At 39.6% G+C, this 19,010-nt stretch overlaps 1 long non-coding RNA gene across 1 annotated transcript in view; it reads left to right on the top strand.

Annotated features, from left to right (window-relative positions):
- LOC130540977 (uncharacterized) overlaps nt 1-19,010 on the top strand; it is a 187,146-nt gene that overhangs the window by 141,826 nt on the left and 26,310 nt on the right. The gene's annotated exons all lie outside the window — the stretch shown is intronic.

The raw sequence follows: 19,010 nt of genomic DNA, 5'->3' as shown, positions 1-19,010 counted from the left end.
TATAAAACATAGGAAGACATCATCCATGATGAGTGACAGTTATCAGATGTAAAAAATAAACAAAGGATTAGAATCCAAAGAGCTTCAAGTTATTGATTATTAGAGGGATACTATAAAATAATGTTTAAAATGACCAAAGAAAAAAATTAACATGTCAGAAAAGCATAAGACATATTATAATTGAACATGGATATACCTTATTTTCTGCTCCCAACATGGCTCTGATAGTGGTAAGCACTCAGCCTTTCTCTGCTAAATCTCTTTATTTCACTCTTATTTATGAATGATAGTGTGGTTGGGTATAAAAATATAGGTTTACAGTTATTTCCCCTACCCCTTTGAAGATATTATTCTGTTGTCTTCTGGTTTTTTCTGTCATTACTGAGAAGGTTACAGTTAGTGTGGTTGTTCTGTTACAGGTTGTCTTTTCTTTCTTTCTTGTTCCTCTTAAGATTTTATGTTGGTCTCTGGTATTTCCATAAGATGTATCTGTGTGTTGTCTTATCTCACTTGGGCCTCCAAATCCTGACGTTTCATGTCTTTCATCAAATCTGGAGGATTTGGCCAGGTGCAGGGGCTCACATAATCCCAGCACTTCGGGAGGCTGAGGCGGGTGGATCACTTGAGGTCAGGAGTTTGAGACCAGCTTGGCCAACATGGTGAAACCCTGTTTCTACTAAAAATACAAAAAATAGCCAGGCATGGTGGTGGGTGCTGGTAATCGCAGCTACTCCAGGGGATGAGGCAGGGGGATCGCTTGAGCCTGGAAGGCACAGGTTACAGAGAGCCAAGATTGCAACACTGCACTCCAGCCTGGGCAACAGAGTAAGACACCGTCCACCCTGCCCCTGACCCCCACCCCATCAAACAAAAAAATCTGGAGAACTCTAGGTCTTATCTCTTCACATATTTCCTCCTCTTCTATTCTTTCCTTCAGGCACTCTCATTAAAACACTCTTTCTCCCCTCAATGTGTATTAACCACTTTTAAATATTTAATTGCTCTCTGCTACCCTTTAGGAAAATCTTTATTCAACTGTTTGAATGTTGAATATCTGGTTAAACTATCCATTGTGCTTTTCCCTTCCATGTTTATATTTTTCAATTTTAGAAATTTAATTGTTATTTTCAAAGCTTCCTATTTCTTACTCATATGTCTTATGCTTTTCTGACTTGTTAATTTTTTTCTTTAATCATTTTTAACATATTATTTTATAATATCCCTCTAATAATCTATTACTTGAAACTCTTTGGGTTCTAATCCTTTTGTTTATTTTTTGTATCTGATAACTGTCATTCATCATGGATTATGTCTTCCTGTGTTGCATAATCCTGGGTTGGGCACTCATTTTCAGCTCCTCCCCACCCCAGGATAACAGCAATGTCACACTTGTTTACTACTTCTAATTTGGGTTGAGGATTCTCTTACTCTCCTTATTTCATTAAGGACTCAGCTGTATATTTAACATGTTTATAAATACTTTTCCTACCTTGCCTAGGTGAACTTGTTCAAATTATCCAATCCAAATTATTCCCAGAAGCACATATCACATCCTCAATAATTAAAATGACAAGAACAAGAAGATATGACTACAACTAAATAAAATAAATAGAGAGAAAGAAAGAGGAACAAAAAAAAAAGGAAGGAAGGGAGAAAAAGAGGGATGGAGGAGGGAGGAAGGGAGGGAAGGAGGTGGGGAAGGGAGGGAAAGAGGAAGGTGTTGTTGCTCCTTCCTGGAACTCTCTTCCTGGGCTTACTTCACCCCTCAGGTCTCAACTGAAACAGTACCTCCTCCAGAAAACCAATTAGTTCTTCTTACTGTTCCCATGACTCTTTGCTTCTCCTATGATAACTCTTACCATGCTTTATTGGAATTATTTGTTGCCTATCTTTCTTTCCGGGTAAAATTAAAAGGATCAGAGCAGGATGATTCCTTCATTTATTAACAAATATTTATTGAGCCCTAAGGATACAGCAATACATAAAATACACAAAGCCACTGCTCTCCCAAAGCTTACATTCTAGACAGGGAAGACAGAAAATAAACAAATATACAGTGTGAATAATACATATAAGTGATGATAAATGCTCTGGAAAAAAACAAAATGGTGAGAGGAAGGAGAACTATGTAAGGAAGAGGGCCTAAATGAGAAAAGATGGGCCAGGAAGGCCTCTCAGTTCTGATGACTTGACTGGAAACCTGAGTGGGATAAGTGAGCAAGCCTTGGTTGTATCTTTGGAGAAGGACACAGACACCTTCAGTGAAGTATGCACTGGGTTTGGGAAGGAGGGAGTGAGAGCAGAGTGGGCAGTTGGCTCAGAGACGGGGCCAGGCAGCGTGACACAAGGACTTTCCAGCCTCTGGAAAGACTCTGGGATATTATCATGAGTGAGGTTTGATGCCACTGAAAGGTTTAAATGATCTTGCTTACATTTCAAAAGACTATCTCTGCCACTGCACTCCAGCCTGCACGACAGAGCAAGCCTCTGTCTCAAAAGGAAAAAAAAAAAGACTATCTCCGGTTGCTATGTTGTAACAAGAGTGGAAGCAGAGTGGCAAACTAACAAGCTAATGCAATTGTTTAGGCAGATAAAACACTGTAGACTGGAATAGCAAGTGCAGAGGTGGTGAGAAGAAGGGGTTGCATCCTGGATTTACTTTGAGGGTAGAGTTGAATGGATCTGCTGACTGTATCACTCTATTTCATAACTTTTATAACCAAATCCTGCATAGAGGGTCTAGCTTTGTATTCGTGGAATAAATGAATGAGTGAATGAATGAATGCATGATTTACAGGCCCTCCTTCTTGATGATGTCATTTCCATTTGTGAAATGAAAATTATCAAACACTATGAAAACTACGCAGGTTTTGCTGCTACCACTAAAGTGGGTCTAATGTAAATAATATTAACCACATTTTGTAAGCAACAGATCCAGCATGTGTACTAGGTCTTCTTCCTGCCCCAAAGCTTTTATTTTAGACACAAATGTTGCACACATTTTTCAGCTTCTGCTAGGATTTAGAATTGCTCTATATCAGTTTCATGAATGACCCTCAAATAGGCCATCAATAAATTTATCTCAGCCACACATTTGATCTGAAATCCAAATCCATTTTCAAGAAAAATGTAACTGGCCAAATAGACAAGACTTTGATTTCAAAATGAACGCTGGACAGGTCATATTTTTCTGTCAATTTATTTCAAGACAATGTTCAAAGGAGTTGACTGATAAAATTCACTACTCAGTGAAAGATACCAAGACACATCTTAGGTATTGTTTACCTCTTGAAACAATATGGTGACTATTGAAATCTTACTGTGGGCATACCTACCATCACTTTTAACAGATTTCAATGAAATTTAAAAGTGACAGAGATAAATGTCTTAAATGAATCTGTAAATTCATTGATAATTTTCTAATCAATCCTACTTTTATTAGATTGTCCTTTGAAAATTTAATTAAAATTATAATTAATTTCATTTATGAACTGCAATAATGTCTTCTAATTATGTGATTATAACAAGTGAAGTCTGCTGTTCATAGAAGTAATGGTTAAAAATGTCTAAAATTACCAAGTATATATTTTAAATTACCAAGTATATATTTTCCAGGTTATATGTGCTATGGAGAAAAGATAATTACCAAGTATATATGATCTTTTCTCTATAGTACATACAACCTGGAAAATTGCCCTTGTGATTAGTACTCTTTATGCTTCCTGTCATGCATTAACAGAATCTAGAGCGCTGATACTATAACAAGTGTACAAGTATATAAACTGTGCCAAGGGAAATGGGTGCCAAACATGTCCAGCTTTCATGGTGGCAACTTCACAGAAGACACAAGGTAGTTAAACAACATCTATTGCAAGGAAAGCTTCAAAAATCACAACATCTTGGGTTGGAAAGAACTTGAAAGATGGTCTCTTTCCAGCCCTACATCCCTCTTAGACTTTATTTGATTTGGAATTGCAGTTCCTTTGCAGCACTAATCTTGATAACACATTTCAATTCCAGCAGTCTGCCAGGCTCTGCATTGGGGTGATTCTAGAGAAGGGTAGGCAGGCATCCTGCCCTTGACGATCCCGGAATCTACCAGAGCCTCTGCAAGTTTTCCACAGGTTGCCTGAATTTGGCAGTTTGCTTCCCCACAGAAATCAAACAGGAGCTATGAGACTTTCTCACTTAAAACACACACACACACACACACACACACACACACATTCAGGATAGGGTCCAGGTTTTCTGCTGCACTCACTCTAGGTTGGAGAGCTAGAGAAGAGGCTGATGAGACCATCTCTAGCATACATTTATGGAACTGTCCTTTGGAATAAGCCACATGAAAGCAAATTAGTCTTCTGTTCAATCCTTGAGACAAACAGAGTGGCCTCTGCCAGTGTACACTTTCTTCCCTGTGTAAAACATTTTACTTTGGCACTACAAGCACAGCCTGGTTCTGAGGCTTGTCTTCTTTCTCCCCTTCCTCCATTCACTCATCACTTCAATGATGTTGCCCATGATTTCACAGTGGTTAATTTTCTACCGAGAGAGGATGCCCTAAACCAATCTTTCATTAGTGACAGTAATCACTACATCAGTCTCTTATTAATGACAATAATAGCTAACATTTATTCCATGTAAATCATAGCATAATACTATGTCATTGAATTTCACGATACCCCATGAGGTAGGTGGCATTGATATGCCCTCTCTATAGATGATGGAATAGAGATTCAGAGAAGTTAAGAGATTTGCTTATGGTCCTATTGCCAGTCAGCCCTGGAGCCAGAATTCAAGTCAGGTGTCTGATTCCTAAACCAGGCATTTGACCCCTAACGAAATTGCTTTGGTTGTAGCAGGAGGATGGGAATGGCTGGAATGGGACCACAACCACCTGGCCTCACACCTGGCCCAAGTTCTTGGAATTCCAAGACACCCCTCAAAGCACAGGCTTATGTCAACAAGAGTTTTCTAGAGGAGCTGAGGTTATCTGGGAATCTGGCTGCCAGTGTTCGTTCTCTGATCTGCTACACCATCCAACAACATAGACCCGACTTTCTTGCCAGCAGCCAGCCGCACAGGGCAGCCAAGACTAACAAGTGTAGGCACTGTGCAGGGTACAGGGCGCATGAATAGCACTATTCTTTGCTGGCCAACACTGGTCCCATTGTTTTAGGCAATGAATAGAGCTGTGTGGAAAAAAAAATTCACACACGAAGCAAAAGCAGCAAAATTTGTCTCTTTGTGATGGTTTCGAGACTGAGTGAAAAAGTCGTTCTTCACCTGGTGCTGTTTTACATACTCTTTCACAAACAGAAAGCACTTTCTGGCAAGGGAAGAGCCTTTCTCTCAAAATTAAAAAGTTATAGGTCACAGTGCAGGTGGGAGAATTGGGAGTAGACCTCAAAGTTTAATGGCACTCATTCATTACAACATTGGGGAGATGGAAGTGATGAGGCATCATTTTGATTTAGTGGAATTAAGCTCTGTTCCCAACAATCATCTTGATCTATTTGGGACACACAGTTTTTGCCTGCATTTTTCACAGATAACAGAGGGAAAGTTAAGAACACAGTATTAACTACAGTATATATTAGGGCTCCTATTCAAGGCAAATAATTGCCAGACTTTCTATTTCTTTTTGATAGTGCTAGACTCTTTTAGTCTCAGACCCATTTCTGGGGTTGTGTTGCTGGCTGCTGTAACTCACCACCAGGGAATCTCTCCCTATCTTTGTCCTGGCTGCACCATTAGATGAAGTCAGAATCTCACAAAACCATTACACTCATTTAACTTCTGCATATGGAAAATGAATTCCTCTTTTAAGAGCAGGCATTAACACATAGTTCTGATACAAGCCCGTGTCCCACACACATTATCTCCTTTTCATCCTTACACCACTCATAAAACCACCATTGGTGGTAGACGTCCTGTGGTACAAATCATCTTGGATTGTTGACTGAATTATTATTTTGTGTATCTTGGTATCATAAAGGTCTATGAATTCAGTTTCTTCAAAATAGATCTCTTTATTTTTTTATTTAAATACAGAAACTTCCAGAGGCAGCTTAAAACATGGGAAGAGCATTATGGGCTTTAGATGCAATCTGATTTAAATTCTGGCTTATACAGTAGTTCTGTAGGATGACTCTATGTTCTATGTTGTCTTGGAAAGACCTTGCTGTATCTGTTATCCTGGTGTAATTGTTAATATTGCCGTCTTTCACTTTAAAATGTGTACAGTTTAAATGGTAGATGATAAGGTCATCCTATGGTTATGTCACCATGGGCAAGCAACTTAACTTCTGTTAAGTTGCTTTCTTCATTTATTAAATCAGGACAACACTGTCTATCTGTTAGGATCAGTATTAATGTTAAAGAGAATACACGGAACTCTCTGCATATTGTCTGAAGCATAGCAAGGACTCAATAAAGATGGCTATTATTAATATTTCCTCTGGAGACACTGCCTTAGAACACTGTTTCCAGGTGTCTTCATCCATTTTGTGCTGTTATAACAGAATACCACAGGCTGAGTAATTCATAATGAACAGGAATTTATTGGCTCACCATTCTGGAGGATGAGAAGTTCAATATCAAGTTACTGGCATCTGGCAAGGGCCTTCTTGCTGCATCATCCCATGAAAGAAGGGCAAAAAGAGAATGAGGGAGAGAAAGAGGCAAAAGGGGGCTGAACTCATCCTTTTGTAAGGAACATACTCCTGCAATAACAAGCCCACTTCCACGATAATAGCATTGATCTATTCATGAGGGAAGAACCACCACAGCCTAATCACTTCTTAAAGGTCCTTCCTCTTAATACTGTGACAATGGCAATTAAATTTTAATGTGTGTTAGGGAGAGGACAAACATTTAAACTATTGCACCAACTGTTTGAGAAATCATGGACTATTGAAACAAAAAATAAAATAAAATAAAATCAATCAAAGGAATGTATTAAAGTCACCAGGGTTTTACCTTGCCTAGTAGAGACATTAGAGAAAAAGAATACCACTGATTACAAACACGTTTCCATGACAGAAAGTTTTTTTAAAAGCTGAAAATGTAGAAAACAAACTCTGAGACTAAAAGACAGCTAAGTTAACTGAAAGTATTTATCATCATTTTTTAAAACAGAGTATGATATTTTGAAGGAGATCAGAATATCTCACCCTCAAATATGCCACTTTGGCATAAGGATTATTGTGAGCTGAAGCCAATTAAGAATCAAGAAATGCAGGAAGAGTTTACTGTCCTCTCCTTTTCTGCCTAAAAAGCTGTACATAAATTTCCCTTTGAAGAAGGTTCTCTCTTACCCAAGAGAAAGAATAGCAGCTCTTAACATGAAAGACCAGAGTGAACATGAAGGTGAGTTTACATAAACAGATCTTACTAAACTCTTATCTTCCATTAGTTCCTCCCCATGTTTCCTAGTCACTTCTCCACAACTTAATGTCACTTGATGCTCACGCTCCTTTCCTTTGTTAAAATGGTGTATAAGCCCCCAAGTCTAATCACTTGTTTGCATTTTATCTTTTTGTATGTGAACTCTCATGCATGTAAATATTAATACAAATTGTGTTCTTTTTCTCCTATTAACTTGTCTTTTGTAAGTTTAATTCACAGGCCTCCAGGTACTGAACTTAAGAAAGTAGAGAAAAAGGTTTTCCTTCTCCAAACTTTTATTTCTTTTAGCAGCAGGCCAGTGAATGTTCATAGGCTAGTAGTGGTCCAAAGTCAGACAGCTGGGAATCACTGCTCTAGAGGCATATAATCCAATCTGTCCTTTTCTGTCTGCTTCTTTCCTGACCCTGTCCTCCCCTTCTTCCTGCCATTTTATTCCCATCCTTCTCAAACATTATTTTTGTTTGTATCATTTGGCAACTTCATGATATTAAGCATTCTTCAAGAGCAGTGCTCAGTAGGCTATGGGTACTTTAAAAATATGTAGCGTATTTTTAACTTCATATCTTCCCAGAAAAACGTTTTAATTTTAGCATCTTAGTTAAACCTGATGGTTACTCTAATTCACCTGTTTATTTTTCTGTAGGTTTTACACACTATTGGAGATCCAGTCAATATAGAAAAAAAGTAGATGATTCAATAAAAAAATAGAAAGAAGTTTTGCATTATGCCTATTAAGAGGGTAGCCACATACTTCAAGTGTTCATTTACAGCAGTTTTGGCAAAGAATGGGCTTAATTTGACTTCTGATCTGCACATAAGTCACAGGCAAAAACTCTCTTTTAACTCTTTTTTTCCCTCCAGGTTTGGAAAATACTCATCTTTGATTAAAAAGTTGGAAAGAACTGACCGGGCGCGGTGGCTCACGCCTGTAATCTCAGTACTTTGGGAGGCGGAGGCGGGCAGATCACGAGGTCAAGAGATCGAGACCATGGTGAAACCCCGTCTCTACTAAAAATACAAAAAAAAAAAAAAATCAGCCGAGCTCGGTGGCTGGCGCCTATAGTCCCAGCTACTTGGGAGGCTGAGGCAGGAGAATGGCGTGAACCCGCGAGACGGAGCTTGCAGTAAGCTGATACCGCGCCACTGCACTCCAGCCTGGGTGACAGAGCGAGACTCCGTCTCAAAAAAAAAAAAAAAAAAAAAAAAAGTTGGAAAGAACTGATCCACATAGGTGATTTTAAGGAAGGATGAGGAAGCTCTCCAGATGCCCCCCTCACGTCCATTCAATTTTTCCTCTGAATGCCATTTAATACCTACAACGAATTTCCTAGCATTTAACCTAACAATGCTTTTAAAGATTTAATATTACCCTCTTTTCCCTCAAATGATATTTGCATAAGCCATAATTAAGTTTTTGGAGTCTCATTAAAAAAAAAAAGCTATCGAAAGAAATAAAGCAGTGAAGCAAACATTGTAAGTTGCAGTAGCTAATCACGCAAAAATGATAATAGCTTCCAAACTGTAGTCAAAATTTACTTATATTTCCTGAATATTGTGACTATTAATATTTTAAGATCTATTAATACCAAGATATATCATTGCTTTCTAATTTGCTCATTTATTCAAGATGATCTTTAACAGCGAAAATCTTGTAACCCAATATCATAATCAAGCCATTGAACTTTTAAATTGAAGCCGGGTTCTTTTTAAGCACCTCATTTTTAAACATCAGATGAAAAAGCATTTATTCTAAGATGCAAATTTTTAATTATTTAAGAGAGTAGAAGCTTCTTTGGACCTGAAATACCAAAATGAAATGTCCCTTAACAAATACGATTTTTTTTAAAGGATGCAAATTCATCATTCTTAGTTTAACTCCGCCATGAATTTTCTCTTTAATGCAAAATAGTACATTTCATTGTGTTACCATTTTGTATTTTGCTGTATCAAAATCCTCAGCAACTTTATAAATTCTTTAAGGAGTGAAAGTGTGTAATTTGTGCTGTGCCAGAAACAGAACTCACAGTTTGCGATCACATAATTCATATACATGAGGTTGATAAGCAAAAGGCAAGGAACACTGTATGTTTCAGCAACATTTACCTCAATCAATCCTCTGTGATGGGAATGTTTTTTGCAGGGCTCACCAAAGTTCACTGGATGATTGAAATAAGAAAGAGTTGGGGGAATAACTAGGATATATGTAAAATATGTAAAAAACAAAGGAGAACCACGGAGGTTGAGACAGGATAGTTGTCCTTCCTTGGAACTGGTCTCATTAAAGTTCTCCTCAGAAAATATTTTCTCAGAACTTCGGATAAGAATTGCATTACTGGCTTCTTTTTGAAGATAATGGTTATTTTCAACATTTTATGCAACTGAATGATAAAATGACAAGAACTTTAAATTAAACGTTAGCATGCTACCGAACTAAGCATTGTGTAGAGGGGTTAGGTTGGGAACAGCCCGGCAGACATTTCTTTTCTTGCTTTCCTTTTTTTCTTTTTTTTAATCAATTTAACAAATGTTTGTTTTCAATTTGTTTTTGACAATGGACTTAATAAACTCTTTTACCTAGTTAAGATTTATGAAAAGTGTTTCTCTCCCCACTTATCTCATTTATAGAATTTGTAATTTGCATAATGGTAAGGCAGGGGCATTTTCATTCCTGCCTTTCAAGCACCTCCATTCTAATTTTCATGGTAATAGTAAGTGCACTTAACAACAATGGTTCATTGATCCAGCATGTCTCCTACCTGCCCTGGAGCAACTGGGCAATTGTTAACTATAGAAGCCACAAAACAGATAACCGAATCGACCATTTGTGCAAAAGCTCTGCCTATAATGGTTTCAATAATAATTAATATGCAGGATAGCTAGTCCTGTCACACACCATTTCAGACTAGAATTGCATCTGTCAGTCCAAATCCTGACTCCATTCGAGGCATCCAGCACTGAATCTAGTTAGACAGCTAACTGAATTAAAACAAAAATCTACAGATGCATGATAAATGCACAGGATGCTATGTCACACATGAATGACTCCTGCGCAGGCCAAATGACAGATGTATTTCCGCGACTCCAGGCCAGGCTCCAGCACAAACCACTCTTCATTTATCAATAATTGGGCCTTAATTTCATTTGGCAGTGGTGGAGCAGCATGCTCAGCTTCCTCTCCAATAGACGAACACTAATTAGACTTTTTTGGGGGGATGGGCACCAATCTTTTGGTTTTATTTCAAATACCCAACCATCAGCAAAGTTAGAACTGTCTTTGGAAGCGAGGGGTCTGTTTCACCCACAGCTCATTATTAGTGATAATATCTTGCAATGGGAACTCTTCAAGTATTAATGTTCCATTTCAATAAAGATGAGAAGCATAGGAGATGCCATGTGGAAAAAGAAAGATGGGGAAGGATCGTGGTTACACACTAAGTCTCTTAGAGTACTTGCTAACTCTTCTTACTTATTGAAGAGTTTTGCTTTGCCTTTTAGGTCAATGTGTGTGTTTGAGGGAGAAAGAGAGAGCAAAAGACAGAGAGATTCACAGACATAGACAGATGGAGTGGCAATGTAAACAGGAAAAGTGCAGAACAATTTTTAAAATTTTAATTGCAAAAGGAGAAAATTATTAGGATTGTTTTCTCAGGTTATCATATTAATTTCCAGACCAGTTTTTATGTGGTTGCTTTTACATTAGATAAATCATTGTAATAATTAGTAAAATGTCTGATCAATTACTAAAACGGTTAGTGTTCCCCCTACCATCCAAGTAGAAAAGGCCTCCCAAAGGAATTCCAATCATGTGTACAACAAAACAAACAAAGCCTACTTTGGATCATATAAACCAGCCCCAGATTTACCAAAAATATGTGAAAATACCCACATATTGGCCACTTTTCTCCTTAAATCTACATTATGGGGATTAACATTCCCTCCCTCAATGCCTACAGAGACCAAGTGTTCATTTGTTCCTTTATTTAAGCAAGAGGAAAATTGGCATGGCAGACTGTGTACTGCGGCTTTACCCATGGGTGGACCTTTCTCCATTTAAGGCGTTGTGGCTAGTTGCTCATTTGGGCTTAGAACTAGCTATGCTTTTCAGGTTCTCTTGAGCTTCTTGCCTCTCCTTCCAAATCCTGTTCCAGAATGAGTGACAAAGGGATGCCCTGCTTCTCCTTCAACTCCCACACACAAACTCACTTTCAGCAGGGTACCCTATTGATCCACTCTTGGGATCTTGCTATTCTCTGCCACTCAGACACTCTTCAATGTCACATTTATTATTCTTCATTGGCATAGGTGAAGCCAGTGATGTTGTCCTGAGGACTGATTGCTATGCCCAGATGATCTGTTGAAGTTGGCTGCCTGATCCAACATACAGCATAATTGAAGAGGACTAGGAACAGAATCCGTTCCCGTTTCACCCCAGTAACTATGCCAAATTCAACAGAGAGCTCTCCATATGGTCTAACACAAGTGAGGTAATGTGTATATTATGCCATAATAAATGAAGTCTCATAGGTTTCAATGGCTCATAGTAGCTATCAGGAATTTTTCCTAGCAACTCATGGGAAACTGAGCAGCATGCCATAAATGGGAAAGCCATAAATAATTTTGCAACTCAGCCACCAGGGCTGTGGTGAAATGCTGTGCTTGCATTATCAACTCTAAACACTGACAGACATGTGAGCATGTCTGCCATTTTGTAAGCAGGCTCCCCTGAAGAACAGAGGAGCACTGAAGGATTGGCAGTATACTTGGAAGAGATTTGGAGACTTAAGGAGTTATGAAGACTGTGGTCTGGATATCGTGCTACTGATAATTTCAGAGTAATAGGATTTGTACAGACTGTTGGCACTTGTACTTGTTAGGAGATATTTAATGAGAAAGATTAAACAGAGTACTCATGGGGTCTATTGTATTATTCAAAACATGCTCTGACCCTACCTCATTGACATTAGGCTTGGCCATGTGATGTGGTTGGCCAATGAAATGTGAGTGGAAGTGTCACATGCCAATTCCCAGCATGAGCTTTAAAAGCCGCTGTGTGATTCTTCCATGTTCCTTCTGCCATGAGACCAATAATATACCAGATAGGGGCTGCTGTATCAGTCTGGGTCCTGGAATGAAGACATGTAAAGCAGAGCGGCAGCCAACCTGTAATGACGATGTAACAGGAGAAGAACTAAACTGTTAGTGTTGTCAGCCACAAAGATTAGGGGATAATTTATTACTGCAGAATAATTTAAGATGGCTAATATAAATCATAACTCATGTTTAAGATAATGTAGACTTTTTAATTCTGACTACTTTAACATAGGCACTGGCAACCCAGTATTCTGAACAAGTAATGATAAAAGGGTTGGTCTTTAGTTTCTGCTAGTTTCTGCTACTCTTGACTCTTCTCTTCCACTTGCACATGCTTCCTTGAATTGACCTACAGAAGTTTGCAACAAGCGTTCATCTGCCATTACTCTTGAATTTAAAGCTAGTGGTGTATACCTTTTCTCCTACCTGTGTGACCACCTATGCATGCTTCCAGTACTTGCTTAGCAGTCTTTTTCCCTCCTGACTCCCATAAGGAAAGGATTCAGAGACCTAATATGAAGGATTTGCTGACTTACACTAGAATACACGAATAGAGCATGGTGATAGTATGGTCATTGCTATGTCTGAATATGTGTGTTCCCCCTAAATTCATATGTTGAAATCTTAACCACCAAGGTGAAGTTATCTAGATGTAAGGCTTTGGGAGGTGACTAGGTTATGAGGGGAAAGCACTAATCCCTTATAAAAGAGATTCCAGGAGCTGCCTTTCCCTTCCCCCATGTGAGACCACAACAACAAGTCACCATCTGCAAAGCCCTTACCAGATACTGAATCTGCCAGTGCCTTGGACTTCCCAGGCTCCAGAGCTGTTAGTAATAAATTTTTGTTGTTTATAAATTACTCGGTCTATGGTATTTTGTTATAGCAACCCAAATGGACTAAGACAATCAAATTGAGCTCACAATCTGTCATGGCCAGAAGGGATCAAGTTGATTGTCCAAAATCCCTTCTGAAAATGTAGGCCTGGGTATAACAGAAATGGGGGCAGAGGTTCCTGGAACTTAGGATAGGGTTAAGGGTATTGCTGAGTTGGCTAAAGATCTACAGCAGATAGAACCATGGCTTGGGGCTCTATCTAGGGATAAAACCAAGCACCTATTTAAACACACTGAGCAGAGGGGTGAAGGTCAGGTATGAAGGAGAAACTAGAGACCAGAGGCCAGAAGGAGCTGGAAAAGGGGGCCAAGAGAGTTTCCCAGGGACTCTCCAGCCTTGACCCCAAGGCATTGTGTAATATGCTCATGGTTTTGCCTTTGGGTGTGGAAGTTTCTGTTAAGAACACCAAGCCAGTTCAGTCCCTAATCAGTCCAGCATGATAACGTGTTTACATAAACAAAATCTTTCCCAGCCCTTGGATCAGTGATGGTAGTTGTCGTCGGTCTCCAGAAAAGGTGTGTCTGAAAAGAAGAAAGCTAAACCTTTGTGTATCATCTGGTTAATCTCAAAGTGAGAGACCTCTGCCTCCAGGGTGCTGCTCAGAGGCACACAACCATTGGCCATTTCTTGAACCAGGGCTTGTTTTTCTACAGTGAACTTAGGGAAATAAGGACAATATAAATTAGGATTTTCCTAGAGCTCATTTAGTTGATTTTGTGTGGTGTGTGTGTGCGTGTATGTCTGTGTGTGTGTGTGTGTGTAAATGTATATACTGCTTGCTTTTTATTTTTAAATTTATCTTTAAGTATCAGTGGTGATGGTATTTGGTGATTTCTTCTAGTTTAATATTCTTATATGGTATAACAAAAAAACAGCAATTGCAAGTCAGTCTAATTTTTTTTAAGCTTTACTGGCATGTGAAGTCTAATGTCTGGGAAACACTGAGCCACACTGATATAGTTTGGTTGTGTCTCCACCCAAATCTCATCTTGAATTGTAGTTCCCATAATCCTTACGTGTCGTAGGAGGAACCTGGTGGGAGGTAATTGAACCATGGGGGCACCCCCATGCTGCTGTTCTCCTGATAGTGAATTCATTCTCAAAAGATCTGATGGTTTTATAAGGGGCCTTCCCCACTTTTGCTCAGCACTTTTCTCTCCTACCTCCATGTGAAAAAGGACATGTTTGCTTCCCCTTCTGCCATGATTGTAAGTTTCCTGATGCCTTCACAGCCCTATGGAACTGTGAGTCTATTAAATCTCTTTCCTTTGTAAATTGCCCACTCTCAGGTATGTCTTTATTAGCAGTGTGAGAACAGGCTAATACAGTAAATTGGTACCATAGAGAGTGGGGCCCTGCTCTTAAGATATATTCCACAAAAATGTGGAAGCGACTTTGGAACTGGGTAACAGGCAGAGGTTGGAACAGTTTAGAGGGCTCAGAAGAAGACAGAAAAATGTGGGAAAGTTTGGAATTCCTAGAGACTTGGAGGGCTCAGAAGACAGGAAGATGAGGGAAAGTTTGGAACTTCCTAGAGACTTGTTGAATAGCTTGGACTAAAATGGACAACAATAATAATATGAGAAACTTGTTGGGAACTGGAGTACAGGTCACTCTTGCTGTGCAAAGGGACTGGTGGCATTTTGCCCCTGCCCTAGAGATCTGTGGAGCTTTGAACTTGAGGGAGATGATTTAGGGTATCTGGAAAAAGAAACTTCTAAGTGGCAAAGTGTTAAAGAGGAAGCAGAGAATAAAAGTTCAGAAAATTTGCAGCCTGATGTGTGATAGGAAAGAAAAGCCCATTTTCCAGAGAAAAATTCAAGCCAGCTGCAGAAGTTTGTGCCAGTAATAAGGGGCTATATGTTAATCACAAAGACAATGGGGAAAATGTCTCCAGGGCATATCAGACACCTTCATAGCAGCCCCTTCCACCACAGGCCTGGAGACCTAGGAGGAAAAAATGCTTTTGTGTACTGGGCCTAGGGCCTCTCTGCTCTGTGCAGCCTCAGGACATGGTGCCCCATGTCCCTGCTGCTTCAGATCCAGCGATGGCTAAAATGGGCCAACATACAGCTTGAGCCATTGCTTCAGAGGTTGCAAGTCCCAAGCCTTGGCAGCTTCCATGTGGTGTTGGTCCTGCAGGAATTGAGGTTTGCAAACTTCTGCCTAGCTTTCAAAGGATGTATGGAAATGCCTGGATGTCCAGGCAGAAGTTTGCCACAGGGGCAGAGCCTTCATGAAGAACCTCTGGTAGGGCAGTGCAGAAGAGAAATGTGGGGTTGGAGCCCCTACAGAGAGTTCCCACTGGGGTACTGCCAAGTGGAGCTGTGAGAATAGAGCTACCATCCTCCAGGCTCCAGAATGGTAGATCCACTGACAGCTTGCACCATGAGCCTAGAAAAGCCACAGGCACTCAACACCAGCCCATGAAAGAAGCTGGGAGTGGGGCTGTACTCTGCAAAGGCGATGGACCAGAGCTTCCCAAGGCCATGGGACCCCACCTCTTGCATCAGGGTACCATGGATGTGAGACATGGAGTCAAAGAGATCATTCTGTAACTTTAAGGTTTAATGATTGCCCCACTGGATTTTGGACTTGGATGGTGCCTGTAGCCCCTTTGTTTTGACCAAGGTCTCCCCTTTGGAATGGGTGTATTTACCTAATGCCTGTATCCCCATTGTATCTAGAAAGTAACTAACTTACTTTCAATTTTACAGGCTTAGAGGCAGAAGGAATTTGCCTTGTCTTAGACGAGACTTTGGACTTGGACTTTTGGGTTAATGCTGGAATGAGTTAAGACTTTGAGGGACTGTTAGGAAGGTATGATTGTGTTTTCAAATATGAGGACATGAGATTTGGGAGGGGCCAGGGTGGAATATGATTGGGCTGTGTCCCCACCCAAATCTCATCTTGAATTTTAGTTCCCATAATCCTCATGTGTCATGGGAGGGGTCTGGTGGGAGGTAATTGAATCATGGGGACAGTTACCCCATGTGGCTGTTCTCATGATAGTGAGTTCTGATGAGATCAGACGGTTTTATGAGGGACTTTTCCTCCTTTTGTTCAGCACTTTTCTCTCCTGCTGCCCCATGTGTTTGCTTCCCCTTCTGCCATGATTGTAAGTTTCTTGAGGCTTCCCTAGCCCTGTGGAACTGTGAATCAATTAAACCTCTTTCCTTTATAAATTACCCAGTCTTGGGTATTTTTTAATAGCAGCGTGAGAAGGACTAATACACACACTATCCCAAGGTTTTAGCTGGATCACTTTCCTGGTGACAGGACATCTAAGAGAGCTCCTGAGATTTACCATAGATAAAAATTTACCTAGGAATTGGGAAGATTAAGGTTATGGGGAAGATGAAGTCTTTTCTCTTTTTCCTGCCTCTAGACCCTCATAGTTGGGAAGATTCAGAACACTCAAACTCATTTTATTTGGGCTTTCAAGGTCTCTGAGAAAGGAAATATTTCCACTGTAGACTTTAAAGATGGTCTATGGCTTTTCTAAAAAAAATGAGAAAAGATAAGTTTATAGAAGGCACTGGACGTTGTGAAAAAGCAGAAGTCTATGTTATTAGAGTGGCTTTACCTTCATCAAAGGTAGACCAGCCTGTGCAGGGCTGAAGGCTGTATGTATATTGCTGTCTTCAGCCACTTCACTGTGCACCTCTTGCCCTTGTCTGGGTAGAGCTTCTTCCCAGGCTCTCAATGACCCATATTGTGTACATCTCCTTAGGAATATCTGTGCTGGTTACAATTCTTTGTTGTTAGCAACAGCAAATAACTGTGACTACTTCTAAATGAGAGAAATTTAATTGATCGATAAGGTATGGGGTAGTTCCTAAAATAAAATAAAATAAAATATGGAGAAAATAGACCTTGGAATGATGAATAGCTCTAGAGATCTAAGTGGCAGGAACTAAGGGACAGTCTTTTCAGTATGCCGCCACTGGGATGAATCAATAGCAATAATTTTAAAAAATTATTGTCATGTGGCTTAATGTTCAAATTCCAGAAAGAGGCTTATATGTTGGCTAATGTTATTTGCCCATTCCTGGCCTGATGAGGGCAGAACATCTCAATTTACAGTTTCACCAGGAGTATTTGCAATGGGGGAGAGAAATCCCCAAAAGGGGGACAGCGGAGCTGTTATCAGAGGGCCAAGGATTGATTCCGGATGAGCAGAACAGATCTCTACTTTAGTCTCCAAAGAAACCTTTCTTCTTCTCTGCATTCCAAACTTAAGCCTCAACGTGTCCCCAAAACAACTGATGCTCATCAAGATGATATCTTAGCTATAAACCCATAAGCCCACAGGCCTGAGGAGCACTTGCCATGTTAGCAAAACTAACATCTTAACTTAAAAATCATTTCATAGCAAAAATTGACTCTGCCTAAGAGTAAGACCAATTCTGCATGGCAGGTGGAATTGCCTTGGGTTTTCTCATGAAGAAATTTAATAAATCAGATTGATGACCTTAAGGCAAACCTTTGAATGTTAATGTGAAACAAAATTCTGGTTTCTTATCTTGTTAACACTCCCAAATCATTCACCAAGCTGAGTATTTTAAGTAGCCAAATAAATGTGGCTAAGGCTCATTAGGGCTCCTAACATTTGAGTCGCATAAATCAAGGGAAAAAAGTCTTTTTGGAAGACTCTGTAGTGATATTTAACTGTTTGAGACAATATTCTGAAGGTTACTAGTATTATCTGAAAGCTGACATAGCTTTGTGTTTCTTATAACTGAATGAACGCTCCACAAACTATACTATATAACCTAGATCAACATGTGCAGCAAATCTGGTCCTAAATTTAACCATAACAGAGGATTTCTGAAGGAAATATAATTCTGGTACTGAAAGAGTCTATTCCATCTCATTCAGTTTTAGATTATTTAAGAATACTTGGATTTCACATTATTTTATAATATTTTGTGCACTGTCACCAAAAAAAATCTTAATGAGATTTTAGTGCCATAGGCCTTTATTGTCTGTTTTTTTGTACACATGGCCAATTTAATTTCCAGCATAGTAGAAAGAAAATTTTTTCACATTGCAAAGGGGAAAACAGCTTGTTAGAATTGGATGCATGACTTTTAGAAACGGAAGTAGGTGCCTTGTTTAAATGTATTATAATGGAATATGGTAATAGATTAATTAGTTCTGGATTTTCCAGCAAATTATTTTGTACTCACCATTCCTCCTACAGGTCCCATAAAATTTTAACAGAAGTTAAAACATGTAGTGATAACCTTTGCCTTCTGTGCCCGTGATAATCATCTGCTCTCTCTCCTATTGATTACCTCACCAACCTGTCAACTTGGATGCCTTGTGCAAAAGACAAACATGCTAACAGCCAGCAAGCAGGCAGGAAGGTAGGGGAGAGGGGCTGTTAGCAGGAAGACTACCCCTGTCCCCAACAATCAATTGAATTCTTCTTAGTGCTGTTCTCAGGGTGTGTGGTTTGAGCTTGGAATGAGTTACTTACAGTCTGCTCAGAAATACAGAGTCATATGGAAAAGCGGATGCACATTGGATGAACAAAGATTTCCAAAGTATTCTATCTTGGAATTACAAAAGAATGGGGGAGGTAGGGGATTGTGTCTTTGCAAAGC

Source organism: Pan paniscus, chromosome 17, assembly GCF_029289425.2.
Source record: "Pan paniscus chromosome 17, NHGRI_mPanPan1-v2.0_pri, whole genome shotgun sequence".
In the NCBI taxonomy this organism is placed as follows: Eukaryota; Metazoa; Chordata; class Mammalia; order Primates; family Hominidae; genus Pan; species Pan paniscus.
Note: the sequence above shows the minus strand (reverse complement) of the source record. Positions and strands in the feature narration are given on the sequence as shown.